This window comes from Rhinolophus ferrumequinum, chromosome 13 (assembly GCF_004115265.2).
Source record: "Rhinolophus ferrumequinum isolate MPI-CBG mRhiFer1 chromosome 13, mRhiFer1_v1.p, whole genome shotgun sequence".
NCBI classification, from domain to species: Eukaryota; Metazoa; Chordata; class Mammalia; order Chiroptera; family Rhinolophidae; genus Rhinolophus; species Rhinolophus ferrumequinum.
The window spans coordinates 57,999,539-58,015,701 of NC_046296.1; positions in this window are offsets into that span (position 1 = coordinate 57,999,539).

Below are 16,163 nucleotides of genomic sequence, written 5' to 3' on the forward strand. Positions count from 1 at the left end.
AACACAGATAGCTTCAAATAAAGATATGGTAGAGCCACAACTTAAATAATAAAAAAGTTAATCTGATGGCATAAGTTAGTACTTGTCTTTGTTTTTAAATTTAGTATATCATATTTGAATGTTTTATTTCTTTTTTAAAAAATAAGACTACATATTTTAAGAAATTAAATTCCAATCAATAGTTCACAAACTCCTGAATTTAAATAAAAACTTCACAGCAATCACAGTTCTCATGAGGTTTGCAGATAATACAATCTACAACACTATTAAAATTCATATGAAAAACCCTTCCTATATTAAAATTCCCCGATTCTACAGAATACATATAACAGATAATGTCACTCTTACTGTTTTGGGATTTGTCTTCTACGAATTCACACCTAATAAGCCTAGACCAATGGGGTCCAACAAAAATATAGTTGAATATACACATAATTTTATTTTTACTTTTTTTATTTTTTTTTTTTTTTACTTTCAGGGGTACAAAACAATGTAATAGTTAGACATTTATCATTTATATCCCTCACAAAATGATAACTTCCCTCCCCCAATCTACTACCCCTTTGACATCATGTACAGCCATTACATTTCCACTATCTCTATTCCTAATGCTGTACTCCACTTCTTGTGAATATATATACATACACACACACACACACACACACACACACATACATATGTATATATAAAATTATAGCTGACATTCGTTATTGTTCAGCTTCAGCTTCAGGTGTACAGTGCAGTGATCAGGCATCTACACCATCCCTGGAATGGTCTCCCTAATAAGACAAGAGTCCATCAGATACCCTACAAAATCTTTATAGTATTGGTTATATTCCCCAAGCTGACTTTCGTATCCCCGTGGCAATCTTGTGGTTACTGACTGTGCTTTCTAACCCCCTCACCTTCTCCCTCATCTCCATCCCTCCTCTCATCTAGCAACCCTCAGTTTTTCCTCTATATCTCTGAGGCTGTTTCTGATTAGTTCATTTATTCTTTTCTTTAGATTCCACATATAAGTGAATCATATTGTATTTGTCTTTCTCTGTCTGACTTCTTTCACTTAGCATAATGTACTCTAGGTCCATCCATATTGTTGCAAATGGTAAGATTTCATTCTTCTTTATGGCCGAGTAATACTCCATTGTATAAATGTACCACAGTTTCTTAATCCAGTCGTCTACCGATTGGGCATTTTGATTGTTTCCATATTTTGGCTATTCTGTATAGTGCTGCAATAAGCATAGGGGTATATAAATTGTTTTGAATTAGAGTTTTGGATTTCTCTAAATAAATACCTAGGAGTGGAACTGCTGGGTCATAAGGTAGTTCCATTTTCAGTTTTTTGAGATACCTCCATACTGATTTCCATAGTGGATGCACCAATCTGCAATCCCACCAACAGTGCATAAGGGTTCCCTTTGCTCTACATCCTCGCCAGCACTTGTTGTTTGTTGATTTATTGATGATAGCCATTCTGACTGGAGTGAGTTGGTATCTCACTGTGGTTTTTATTTGCACTTCTCTAATGATTAGTGAGGGTGAGCTCATTTTCATGTGTCTGTTTGCCACCTGTATGTCCTCTTTAGAAAAATGTCTCTTCATGTCCTCTGCCCATTTTTTAATTGGGTTGTTTGTTTTTTTGGAGTTGAGTTTTTATAAATTTTGGATATTAACCCCTTATCGGATATATCATTGACAAACATCTTCTCCCATTTAGTAAGATCCCTTTTTGTTTTACAGATGGTTTCCTTTGCTGTGAAAAAAAACTTTTTAGTTTGACGTAATCCCACATGTTTATGTTTTCTCTTACTTCCCTTGTCCGAGGGAATATATCAGTAAAAACCTTACTCCGGGTAATGTCTGTAAACTTTCTTCCTATATTTTCTTCTAGGACTTTTATGGTTTCAGGTCTTAAATTTAAGTCTTTAATCTATTTTGAATTTATTCTTGTATATGGTGTAAGGAGGTGACCCAGCTTCACTTTTTTGCATGTGTCTGTCCAGGTTTCCTAGCACCATTTATTGAATAAACTATCTTTACCGCACCATAAATTCTTGCTTCCATTGTCGTAGATTAAATGACCACATAGGCATGGATTTATTTCTGGGCTCTCTATTCTATTCCATTGATCTATGTGTCTGTTTTTATGCCAGTACCATGCTGTTTTGATTACTGTAGCCTTGCAGTTATAATTTGATGTCAGGTATCATGATACCTCCCACTTTGTTATTATTTCTCAAGATTGTTGAGGCTCTCTGGGGTCTCTCATGGTCCCATATAAATTTTTGGATTATATGTTCTATTTCTGTGAAAAATGTCCTTGGTAGTTTGATAGGAACTGCGTTGAATCTGTATATTGCCTTCGGCAGTATGGACATTTTAACGATATTAATTCTTCCTATCCATGAGCATGGTATGTGTTTCCACTTATTTGTATCTTCTTTAATTTCTCTCTTCAGTGTCTTATAATTTTCTGAGTACAGATCTTTTACTTCTTTGGTTAAATTTATTCTCAGCTCAAAAAATTCAGTAGCTCCTAATTTCATTCCAAGTGAAAACTAAAGCCATCACAATGGCTTATAAAATCCTAAAGATCTAACCACTACCACTATCATCAGGACATACCCCACCCCCTTTTCTCTTACCTTATTCCTCATTACTTTAGCTATAGTGCCTCACTGTTCCTTGAACTTCTTATCTTTGGGCTTGGGCTTTTTGCCCAAGATTGACGTGGTTTTATAAATTTTTGTAAATTTCAATGTCTGCTTAACAGAAAATAGCTGGATTCTCATAGCTGCTTCTGCATTCGATGTGATGCAATAGGCTGTTTTGGGTAAAGTATGTGAATGAAATCTGACCACCCACAGTTATGTACTTAGAGAAGGGAGGGATATTTTAATAACTTTTTCATATAACTGAGGGTGTTCTTCTTTGATATTCACAAAAAAACTCAATGAATGATAATATTTTAGAAGGTATTATAAAATGGAATATTGAACCACATAAATGAACTTTTGGTACTGTTACCTTAAAATACCTTGGTCTATCTTGCATTTTGATGGCATTTCTAAAATGAATTATTTTAAAGATATTACATTGATTCATTTGAAAATTTTGATTCAGAATTATTAAGAGCTTCCATATATTGATATATTGCATTACCGAACATCTCAAAATCAAATTAATATCACCACCAACCTCATCAGAAAACTCAGCGATTGGGAAGCCACCAAGCTTGCAGTAAGAGGCACAAGTTTTCTGACTTTCTAATTTTGCCTTTTTAAGGCTTGAATTTTATCATTGACAAACACTGTCGGTTGTTTCCCTTAAAGTGTCAAGCTTGCTTCACTCATCCCCCCCACCAAAAAAAAATGTCTGCGAAATATCCAAATCTGAATAACCATAGTTTTTACTGAAATAAGAATGAAACCACACAATGGTTGTATGCCATATAACGGAAACTACTCAGCAATAAAAGGGAGCAGCAAAGTGTTGATATACAACATTGATGAATCTCAAAATAATTATTCTGAGTGAAAGAAAGCTGAAAGAAAATATACACTGTATTCCATTGCTAATGGAACAAATAAAATGGAATAAGCATTGCTAAGAATCACTTAAAATAGAATCAGGAAGCCATTAAAGTGGGGTCTGTGCACAACTTGTGCCTCAGTTTCAGAGCTGAGCTGTATATTTGCTAAACCTGTTGCTAAATTCAGCTAATGATGAGCTATAAACATTCTAGAACTGCTGCAGTGAACACATATGGACTTTACTTCCTTCCTAGTATTTTTCACCTCCCTCGTTTGCGTATTGGAACTAATCAATCCTGTTAACATAGCCAGCAATACTTCATTTGCATGAAAGAATATACTTTGTGGTTTTTGCCTTTATAAACACTTTCTTTGTTCTCTCCAGAGTGCAGTTCGAGTTAGTACCTGAATCTGTGTCTCCTGGGTTCCATCTCCTTTTGCTCAGATGCCTTTTGTTCTTTATTAGTCTGTATCTCTTCTTTGGTTAACACCCTCTATACAAAACTCTAGAAAATGCAAACTAATCTATAGTCACAGAAAGCAGATCAGTATTGCAGGAACAGAGGGCAGAAGAAACTTTTGGGGGTCATGGATATGTTTGTTATCTCGAGTATAGTGCTTTCATGGGTGCATATATGTGTCAAGTGTCACCAACTGTACACTTAATGTGCACATTGTTGTACTTCAATTATACATAAGCTGTAAAACACACACATCCCACACAAGCCAAATGTTTATCAATGGTGGGATATTAGAATAAAGTATAGAGCTCTTTTATTCTTTTAGTTACTACTTTACCTTCCATTTAGCCAACATGCAGCAAAGGGCTTATGTGTCTATTTTAAACTCCACAAGGTAAAAAGTTACTTTGAATGTGTATTCAAGTATTGCAATAATTGACTCTGCAAAAGTCAATTTCTTCTGAGCATTCCCGTACTCTGAATTTACGTCTTTTGATCTCCACAGGTAAAACTGCCCCGCAACGGTATCAGCCTTCACTGAACCGACCCTGGGGCCTACCCTCTGAACCCGGCAATTTTTCACGTCAGGGAAACCCGGTACCCACGGGGAGGCTGAGCAACGGATGCCGTTAGGCGGAAGGAGGGCAGCGGGAGCCAAGGGGAATCCACTACAGACTGCGGAGGGCAGGGCCCACTCCCGAAGCCAAAGCCACAGCCACGATGGTTAAAGGGACAAAGGGACGGGGGCAGGGTCACAACACCACTGTAAATAATACCACCTAGAGCAAGCTGACCATACATAACAAGAGCTTGGACTTACCGAGAGCCCCCAGCGCAGGTCAGGCCGTTCTTCCCGAAGCTGTAAGGCTGTAAGAGCCCAACATGGCGGCAAAGACGAGGCCCGTTGTCGCTCCTCGCAGGTCCCGAGGCGCATGCGCAGAGCATGGAGGCCAAGGGCGGAGCAGCAGGCTTGCAGCTGGGCGCAGTTTCTACCACCCTGAGGTGCTAGGCTGCTTGAGGACCTGGAAGGGCGGTGCCCAATCTGAGCTCCAAGCTCCAGGTGGACATTGTCACGGCCTTGTCTCTGAGGAATACACTTAGGGCCTGGATTAGAGCCTTGGGGGGAGTGGATTGAGGAGTGGCTATCTGTGCAGGGCTAGGGTGATAAAGGATGTGTAGTTTGTATGAGGTTGTGGCACATTGAGGTAGGGTCACCCCCTCGTCTTACTGTGCAAGGATTACAGAGCACAGATTATGGATGCCCAAAATAGAAACCCAGGAGGCCGCAATGTATGTACACATTAGTGGAAGTAATTGCCAGTATTTGAACACCTGTTAATCAGCTATTTATGTATGTTATTGCATCTAATTATATTTCTGTACTTTGGAGAAACTTGAATTGGATCTATGCATTAGATAGTAGTAATTTATGATGTTAATTTCCTGATCCCAAGGACAGTATTGGGGTTACTAGGAGAAAACCCTTGCTTGTAGAAAATAGACTCTAAAGTATTGGGGGTAATTGGGTATGTTGTCAGAAATTTACTTTCGAATTAGAGTGTTGTGTTCCTTCTACTTGTACCTTTCCTGTAAATTTGAAATTATTTCAAAGGATAGAGAAAAAAAGTTAATTTAAAAATTACAATAGCCTCATAAAATGAGCTGTGCAGCTCTATTTTTCTATGTTCTGTAGCAATTTATATTATACAGTAATTATAGTTCCTCGAAAGAATAGGAACTCAGCTATAAAGTCATCTAGGCATGGGTATTTGGGGGAAGAAAAATTCTTTGACTTCCATATAAATTCTTTCATGCTCAGCTCTAGTCAGGTTTTCTATTCCTTGCATGAATTTTGTCGCTTTATTTTTTTCTATCAATTGATCTAGTCCCCTAGTTTTTTTAATTTATTAATGTACAGTTTTAATAATACAAAATATTATTTTAAAATCTATGTGTGACCATTTCTTCCTTTACTCTGTATTTTGTTTATATCTTCTCACTTTTTTTCTTGACAAATCTCCTCTATTGGTATTTTGTGTTCTAATTGTTCTCTGTTTCATATTCCTTTCTTCATCTGTATTCTTTCCTCTTTTAAAATTCCTTTGAATTAATTACATTACTTTTTTTCAACTTTTCCCATTGAGTATTCACCGTCTATATTTTAACCTCTCATTTCCTAAAATACAGAGGGTGCCAAAAAATGTATACACATTTTACACTGTATTAAAATTGTAGTAATATATACCGAAGGCAAAAGATGAATACAAGTCATGTATATCCATTCTTTTTTTGGTACCCCAGTATGTATGTAAGCTATGAATTTTTCTGTAAGTACTGCTTTAGTTGTATCCCTTAAGTTTTTATGGCATATTTTCATTATCACTTAATTTCAATTTTTTTAACTCCTATTTAGATCTTTTTCGTAGTCTATGGGTGGAAGATAATTTTTCTTAATATCCAGATATATGAAAGTATATTGTTAATTAGCTTTTTTTACATTCATTTATAACTTACTTGCATTAATTGCATTGTAGTCAGAAAATGTGGTCTGATACCGATTACTTATAATTTCTTGAGACTTGCTTCATGGCCTAGTATCTGGTCATTTTTAAAATATATATCCATTAGATCAAATTGTTAACTATGTTCAAATGCTCTATGTGCTTACTGATGTTTTTGTCAGCTGTATCAGGTATAGAAACTGATTTTTGTCAGCTTCTGATAACTCTATGAATTATTTCTTTCTATACTTTGAATCTATTTTATAAAGTACACAAAGGTGAAAAATTTCTTCCTGATGAATTTACCATTTTGTCAATTTGTAATAACTTGCTTCATGTCCAGAAAATTTTGTTTTAAACTCTTATTTCGCCTGATATTGATTTAGCCATGCCAACTTTCATTTAATTGATATTTGCCTTCATTTATCTTTTTCTATCATTTTACCTACTAACTTTCTGTGTCCTTATATTTAGATTGAAAAATCTAATCAGTCCTCAATTTATCAGTCATTTGGGTATGACAGAAAAAAAAAATAAGAACCACTGAACTACTAAGTTATATTTTCTCATAGCAACCTTATTTATAAAATGCAAATTTTTTCCCTTATTTATAAAATGCAAATATATATTTATTTATGTGACAATTTGATATCTGTTTCTCTTGCAATGTCAAGTCTCATAGAAACAAAATTGAGCATCTTGTTTTCCTCAGTGAATCTCAAATGAAAGATTGAATGAGAAGATGCATTACTATGCAGGTGGTATTTGCAGTCCTGGGAGCAGATGAGATTACCGGGAACATGTGAGCAGAGCAGAAGGTGGAACTCTGGAAAACAGCAGGGGATTAACAACTTGTTTTAGAGCAACAACTTGGGCATTTGCCTTTGGAGCTTTTGCCTTCCTTTTCCTTTACTCCTTTGTCCCTAATAGGGAGCATATTGGTTGCACACAGGAACAATACAAAAGTGAAAATAACCCTGCTTCCCCAAACCAATCTAAGATCCAGAGTACATAATTACTGTTAAGAGTGTTCTTTTCAAGTGAAACAATTACTCTAGAAGACTGGTACTGGACAAGTATCTTAATGTCTGTGCCTCACTGCCTTCACCACCTTGTAGGAGAAATGGATATTAAATACATAAAATACAGTAGTTTCCATTGTCCCTTCAAGGAAGCTGCATGTGATCCCTCTACAGAACCTACTATTTAAACGTGAATTTTCTTGTGTTATAATTCAGTTTAATAAACCATCTATGAGTATATAATGCATTCAATTTGTTAAGTATGGCTTCCTCGAATATCTTGCCATGGTGCAATACTTGTGGGTAATGTTTTCCCTCTACTTCCCATAAAATCCAATGTCCTAAAGGAAGGTCCATTTTTTTCTGTTTCTGCCACCCACTTTATAGAAGTTTAGCCATAAATAAATTAACGTTTATGACTTGTTCAGATTGTTTTCAGTTTGACTATTTTTTGTCTTGTCAGTTTTTTAGGTACCACCAGGAGGAGGCAGCACAAACTTAGTGACACTCTCACTCTAAATGCCTGTACATTTACGTTCTGTCACACCCTAAGGGAAGATGTCATTTCTGCTTAAGATGCAATTAAACCTCACCATTTTCTTTTTCAAATAATACCTAGTGTTAATGAGGAAGTGGAAGAGAAGAACTGCCATATACTTGTGGTACAAGTGTTCATGGAGCAATTTAAAAACTACATACCTGAAGCCTTAAAAATGTTTGATCTTTTGTTCTGGCATTCCTCTTTCCCACAACCACTCTCCCACCCCCAGTAATTTCTCTTAAGGAAATTATTGTGGCTGTCAGCACAGATCTTGCTATAGGGACATTCAATACAGTATTGCTTATAATAACATAAACGAGAAATAATGTAATGTGAACCATAAGAGATTCAGATCATAGCATGGAATACTGTGTGGCTGTTAAAAATGATATTGTTGAAATGTTTTCCCAAAATGTGGTACACATATATCACAAGATGTGGTACACAGGACAATTTAAATCAATCCCTGTCCTGTTCCTTCTCCAAGACCCAGGATTTGACCTGCCATCGTGGGTCCAGCTTATTTTCTATTTGCCAGCACAGCCCTCCTTGGTGTGGCAGCCAGGTCTCACTGCCTTCAAGTCCTGTTTTATAATATTTCCTGAAATCCCCCACTCTGCTTCTTCTCCCAAGCTCCCATTAGACATTTCTGTTCTATCGATTTCTGGCACATATCCCTTACAGAAGTCTTTCCTAATCGTTTCTAACCCGCATAACTCTCACCCCTAGCTTCCATGGAAGGCCCCAGTGTCCTTCCCCTTGCCATTGCCTCTGATCCTGAAGTTCTAGCCTTTGCTTCACCAGCCTAGCAAATGTTCTCCCTTGGGCCCTTCGTTTTTTGTATGCTGGCTCTATTATGTTCTGTCTCTATTTCTTTCTTTCTTCTCTTTTATCCCTCCTCACTTTGGACGGAAGTTTTCTCGCCATTCAATTTGTTAAGTATGGCTTCCTCAAATACCTTGTTTGGTATTTAAAAAGTGAATATAAATGTCACCCAGATATATTCCTCCCACAGTGATGAGGTTAAAGTGTTCATTTTTTTTCATCATAGCCACAAATATGTGGTAAGCCAATCTCTCTAAACATGTAGGAAATGAGCTATAATTCATAGAACAGGATTTATAGAACTGGTGAATTTCTCAAGTGGAAATTAAAAAGTAGTAAATATTTCCTATGAGCTCTATGATTTAGAGCATAGTGGTGAAACAGAAGAAAAATAAGGCAGACTACAAGTAAACATTTTTCTAACTTATTTAAATCAGAACTTAAAATCTTGCTTGAAATTCATTGTAATCTTTGTAGGACAGGATTATTTTAGAAGTCAGAAATTGAACTGTGAAAAATAACAAGTTGAAAAATAACGTATGTCTAACATTCGTATCAGAGCTATAGTGTCTCTTACAAAGGATTGCTTTAAGTACAAATAGCCATTGCTATGGGTCGCATTACTGGTGATGAAGCAGAAGAGCAGCTTCCTTAGCTGCTAATCTTAGTAGCTTCTAAAAATGTCATGGTGAATAAAATGTAAAATGTATTGGAAGTATGGCATTCAGTAGCCAGAGATATACATAAGCATCTGGCAAGTTTATGAAAAACAAAATTTTTATATGGATACACATCAACTTTGGCAACATGTCATTACCTTAAATCTCACAAGTGATTTTAAACATTTTTATCCACTATTATCAACGACAGAGTAGTCCCATATAACTTAACTTCCTAGATTTATGAACCTAAATCTTTAAACAGTTTTGGATAGAATTTCTATTAAATGTATTTGTACTTTTATACATTTCCTGTCTTCTTAAATGGTTTAGCTTTTACTGGATAATTCAAGATCTTCATCATGAGTTTCCAGCATGGTACAGTGGAGGCCAAAGAGGGGACTCTTAACCCCTTTAATAAATGGCCCCAGCAAGGGAAAATTATAGAGTTCTTGGGTCTGCTTTTTGTTGTTTTGCTGTTATAACAGTACATGATACCATGTCTGCTTCTAACTACTCTCTCTACTGTTGGGAAACACTATTTCATTGGTCTCTTGAGCTCCTAAATGTCTTACTGGTTATGCCAAAAATGTAAGGCCCTGACTACTTTTTATCTGGGACATTTCTCAAGGTTGTGTTTGCAGCAAGCAACATTGAGAGATGAGGTAACCTCTGCTCCCAGACCAAAGCTGCTGTAAAGAATCAGCTTTCCCAGGCTCAGTGTTCCTCTCCTATAATACAACCCATTATATGTGCAGTATGGCCAGAACCAACTGCATTACCCCGTGGGATTAGAATTCAAGGAACCACTGCAATCATGCTGATACTCTAGCTACTGCTTTTGCTGTGAGTAATAGTTTTTTGAGTCTGACTCAAGGAGTCTCATGTCTTCTTTCAGCATCCATGACACTGTGGCAAGCTGACTTGTTATTAATAGCTTGCAGTAGGGTGAAATCTCAGACCCTTCAAGATTCTTGAAATCTACCTTCCAATTTGCTGTTTCATTTACACTTTTAGCAAACATGTATTGATTATGTATGTACCTAAAAATATGTAAGGGCCAGTAGAATGTAAGGTGAACAATAGTTGGAACCTCTCTTAAGTTCAGCCTGGTGAAGAATGCAGACACCCAAACAGATCTTTGTAACAAAATATGATTAATATTAAAGGCTTATCTAGGTTTTCTGTGCAATTAGGGTTGGTAATAGTCCATGGTCAAACCAACCAGAGTGAGAAGACTTCCGAATACCTGGAGCATCACATAGAATCCACAGAAAGGTATTGCTTCAGTAGTGGGAGCTAATTTACCCTGAACTAAAGACTTCTCTGGAATCACCTAAGCAAGGATTTAAAACAAGCCTTGAAAATGTCTAATTCATTTCAAGTAACTTAACTACAGAATAAAGCCCAAAGATATCTCAAGAAATATGACAAAACCCAGTACTCATCAGTGACCAGAATCCCATGAAAAATCAATTATGCAAGCAGGCAAGAAAATACAACCTGTAACCAGAGGGGGAAAATATCAATTAATAAAAAAAATGCTCAGAAATGACAGAGATGATAAAATTAACAAATAATGATGTTAGAATAGCTATTAAAAATCAAGTACATATTTTAAGAAGATAAACAAAAACATGAATATGAGGAAAGAAATAGAAGATTTAAATGAAACTCATTGAATTTCTAGAGATAAAAATACAATATCTGAAAACTTATGTCTGCACAAAATCTGCACACAGATGTTTAAGCAGCTTTATTCATAAATGCCAAAATGTGGAAGTAGCCAAGATTTTCTTCAGTGGGTAAATGGGTAAATAAACTGGTACATCCAGGCAATGGAATATTATTCAGTGACAAAAAAAAAAAAAAAAGAGTTATTGGAGAATTTCCAGTCAAGATGGTGGAGTAGGTAAATGTGTTTTTGATGTGTCACGAGCACATCAAAATTACAAATAGGCTACAGAACAACCATCATTGAGAATCACCTGAAGTCTAGCTGAACCAAAGCCCTACAACTAAGGACATACAAAAGAAGCCATCTGGACATTGGTAGGATGGGCAGAGGCACAGCACAGGCTGGTCCCACACCTGTGTGTGACCATTAAAAATTAGGAGGGATATCTTGGCTGTGGAAGTCCTACCTCTCCCCAGGAGCAAGGGGTCCCAGTCCCAAACCAGGCTCTCTAGGCCAGGGTTCCAGTGCCAGGAAGAGAAGTCCCCATAAATTGTGGCTGTGAAAACCAGCGGAGATTGTGGCTGAGAGAAACTAGGGTGGCTGCATTCTCAGATGCTCCTCCTAAAGTGTCTGCATACAGACTTACTCACTGATGGACTCACTTGCTCTGAGCTCCAGCACTGGGACATCAGCTTGAAAGGAGCCAGAAAATATGGAGAGGAACTGAATCGTCTGGATATACAGTGAGGGCTGCAAGGGCAGCTTTCTCCCAACCAGAGGAACTGGTGGAAGCCATTGTTTCTTTGTTGAGCCATCCCCCTTTCTGGTATGCAGGTGCAGGCAGTTACCATATCAGAGTCTCCATTAACCTGGCTAATACCTCTCCTTCTTTCTGCCCTGCTGATTACCTGAGACCCCACCACACCCAACTTTTGGGCACACCCAAGCTGCTTCCAGAGGCTTTTTAATACAAACAGCCTGTCTTAGGTTGTGTTGGACTTTCCTAAAATGTCTCAAGGGTTCACAAAACCCAAACATGCAGCATCTACCTCTGACTGAGCAGCGTTAAGTCCAGCCCTAAGGCCAGCATTAGCAACAGACAGCCTCAGTTCACAGCTTGACTTCCCAAGGCACCTCCAAGCCTAGCATGAGTGGTGACCATCTATGGATTGCTTTGTGCTTCATGCCAGGTGGCCCCAGGGAGGGCACAGACTGCAGAAGAACTTGGCCTGCAGCATGTCCCCTCACAGGAGGCTCCAGGGCTGGCACGCCCAGTGGCCAACTTCAGACACAGCCAGAGAATCACCTGGCCACCTCCAAAAAGAACACAACCAAAGGATAGGCTAGACAGGCACCAGAGACCTGCTAAAGGGAATCCTGCTCTGTCCCTGTACCACAGCCGTTCCAGTGTAGTCATGGCCAGTTCTCACAACTAATCAGCCTGAATGTCAATCCTTCCTATTGATGTGCAAATAGCAGCCAAGGCTCAATACAACAGGAGGGCACACAAGGGACACAACTAGAGCATCTGGCTCTGGTGCCCAGGGAGACTGTGCCACTGCACCCCACAGGACACCTCCTACATAAGGCCACTCTACTAAAATGAGGGGCGTAGCAGCCCTACCTAATACATAGAAACAAACACTGGGAGGCAGTCAAAATGGGGAGACAAAGAAACATGTCCCAAATAAAAAAACAGAATAAAGCTCCAGAAAAACTAAACAAAATAGAGACAAGCAATCTAACAGACACAGAGTTCAAAACACTAGTTATAAGGATGCTCAGTGATCCTGAGGAGAACTTCAACAAAGAGATAGGAAACATAAAAATGAGCCAGTCAGAAGTAAATAATACAATAACTGAAATGAAGAATATATTAGAAAAAACCGGCAGATTAGATGAAGCAGAGAATTGAATAAGCAATTTAGAAGATTAGGTAGTAGAAAACACCCAATCAGAACAGCAAAAAAAAATCCAAAAAAATGAGGACGATTTAAGGGACCCCTGGGACAATATCAAGCACTCCAATATCATAGGGGTACCAGAAGGAGAGGAGAGAGAGAGCAAGGAATTAAAAACACATTTGAAGAAATAATGATGGAAAACTTCACTAACCTGGTGAAGGAAATAGATATACAAGCCCAGAAAACTCAGAGATTCCCAAACAAGATGAACCCAAAGAGGCCCATACCAAGACACACATTAATTAAAATGCCAAAGGTTAAAGACAAAGAGAGAATCTTAAAAGCAGCAAGAGAAAAGCAATAAGTTACCTACAAGGGAGCTCCTACAAGACTCACCACTAATTTCTCAACAGAAACTTTGCAGGCCAGAAGGGATTGGCGTAAAATATTCAAAGTAATGAAAAGCAAGGATCTACAACCAGGATCACTCTACCCAGCAAAACTATCATTTAGAATTGAAGGACAGATAAAGAGCTTCCCAGACAAGAAAAAGCTAAAGGAGTTCCTCACCACCAAACCAGTATTACAAGGAATCTTAGAGAGACTTCTTTAAGACAAAAAAGTTAAAAATACGAATAATAAAATGACAATTAACATATCTACCAACAATTACTTTAAATGTGAATAGATTAAATGCTCCAATCAAAAGACAGGGTGTCTGGACGGATAAGAAAACAAGACCCTTACATATGCTGCCTACAAGAGACACACTTCAGATCAAAAGGCACCCACAGGCTGAAAATAAAGGGATGAGGAAAAAGATATCTCATGAAAATGGAAACAAACAAACAAAAAATCTGGGGTAGCAATACTTATACCAGATAAAATAGACTTTAAGACAAAGGCTATAACAACAGACAAAGAAGGACCCGGTAATCTCACTTCTGAATATTTATCTGAAGAAACCCAAAACTCTACTTTGAGGGGATGTGTGCATCCATGTTCATTGCAGCATTGTTTACAAAGGCCAAGATGTGTAGGCAGCTTGGGTGTTTGTCAATGGATGAAGAGTTAAAAAGTAGGCAGTACATATATACAATGGACTGTTTCTCAGCCATGGAAGGGAATGGGTTCTTGCCATCTGTGGTGGTATGGATGGATCTGGAGGAGACTGTGCTGAGTGGAATGTGTCAGACAGGGAAAGAAAGATGCAATATGATTTCGCTTATATGTGGAATCTAAAGAACAAAACAAACAAACAAAACAGAAACAAACTCATAGATTCAGAAAACATTTTGATGGTTGCCAGATGGGAGGTGGTTTGGGAGATGGATGAAAAAGGGGAAAGGATTAAGAAGTACAAGTTGGTTGTTACAAACTAGTCATGGGGATGTAGGATATAACATAAGAAATATAGTCAACAATATTGTAATAACTATGTGTAGTGTTAGATGGGTACTAGATTTATTGGATGATATTTGGGAGGGTGGTTGGGGGCAGGGTGAAAAAGTTGAAGGGATTAAGAAGTATTAATTGGTATTTACAAAATAGTCATGGGGATGTAAAGTACAGCATAGGGAATAAAGTCAATAATATGGTAGTACCTATGTATAGTGCCAAGTGGGTACTAGACTAGTCAGGGTGACGACTTCTTATATAAATTTATAACCACTATGCTGTAAACCTGAAATTAATATAAAATAATATTGAATGTGAAATATAATTGAAAAATTAAAAGGGGGAAGGGGTCAAGGGGAATAATAGGTTCAAATTTCCAGGTATAAAACAAGTAAGTCATGGGGATATAATGCACAGCATGGGGAATATAGTCAATAATATTGTGATAGCGTGGTACAGTGTCAGATGGTTGCTGGACTTGTTGTGGTGATCACTTCTTTAGGTATATAAATGTTGACTAACTATGGATGTATACCTGAAACTAATATAAAATAACATTGTATGTTAGCTATATTTTAATAAAAATCTTTAGAAAAAAAGAAAGGAAGAAAGAAAGAAAAAGAAAGAAGGGAGGGAGGGGGCAGAGAGAGAGAGAGCAAGAGAGAGCGAGAAAGAAGAAAGGGAGAGAGGGAGGGAAGGAGGGAGGGGAGAGAGAGAGAGAGAGAGAGAGAGAGAGAGAGAGAGAGAGAGAGAGAGAGAGAGAGAGAGAAAGAGAGAAAGAGAGAAAGTCAACCCATGAAAAGACCTGGAGGAAACCTAAATGCATATCAGTAAGTGAAAGAAGCCAACATGAAAAGAATGCATACTATATAATTCCAACTATATGACATTCTGGAAAAGATAAAATGAGTAAAAAATTTGTAAGTAGACATTAAAAAGGTCAGTGGATCCATGGAACAAAGTAGAGTCACTTTTGACAATGGAATACTATTCAGCACTACAAAGAAAAAACTACTGATACATATAACCACATGGGTATATCTCAGCAGCATTATCCTAACTGAAAGTAAGCATACACAAAGTACTACATACTGTTTACTTATATTTATATGAAATTAAAAAATAGCTATAATAACAGAAAACAGAATAGTAGTCCCCAGGACTCACAGGTAGGCAGGAGGAATTGACTGCAAATGGCAATGAGGGAACTTTTTGGCGCGATAGAAATGTTTTATATTTTGATTGTGTTGGTGATTACACCACTGTTTCCATTTGTCAAAATTCATTGAATTATACACTTAAAATCTGTGAATTTTATTATATGTGAATTGTACCTCAATGAAACTGACAAAAAATAAAGATGGAACCTTTCAAGCATTCAAAAACAATAAAGAACAAGAACTAATGGGATAGAAAAAACAATAGATCCATATCTTTGAAAAAACTAGTAAGGTGGACAGACTACTTGCAGGACTAATGAAGAAAATAGAAGAAAAGGCCCATAAGAAATATTATAAGGAAAAGAGACCTGAACTACAGATGAGATTGAATGTATGGTCTCCTGTTCAGCAGTGAAATGAATAAACTGAATCTACATATAACTAAAAATCTTGAAAATATAACTTTAAATTAAAATGA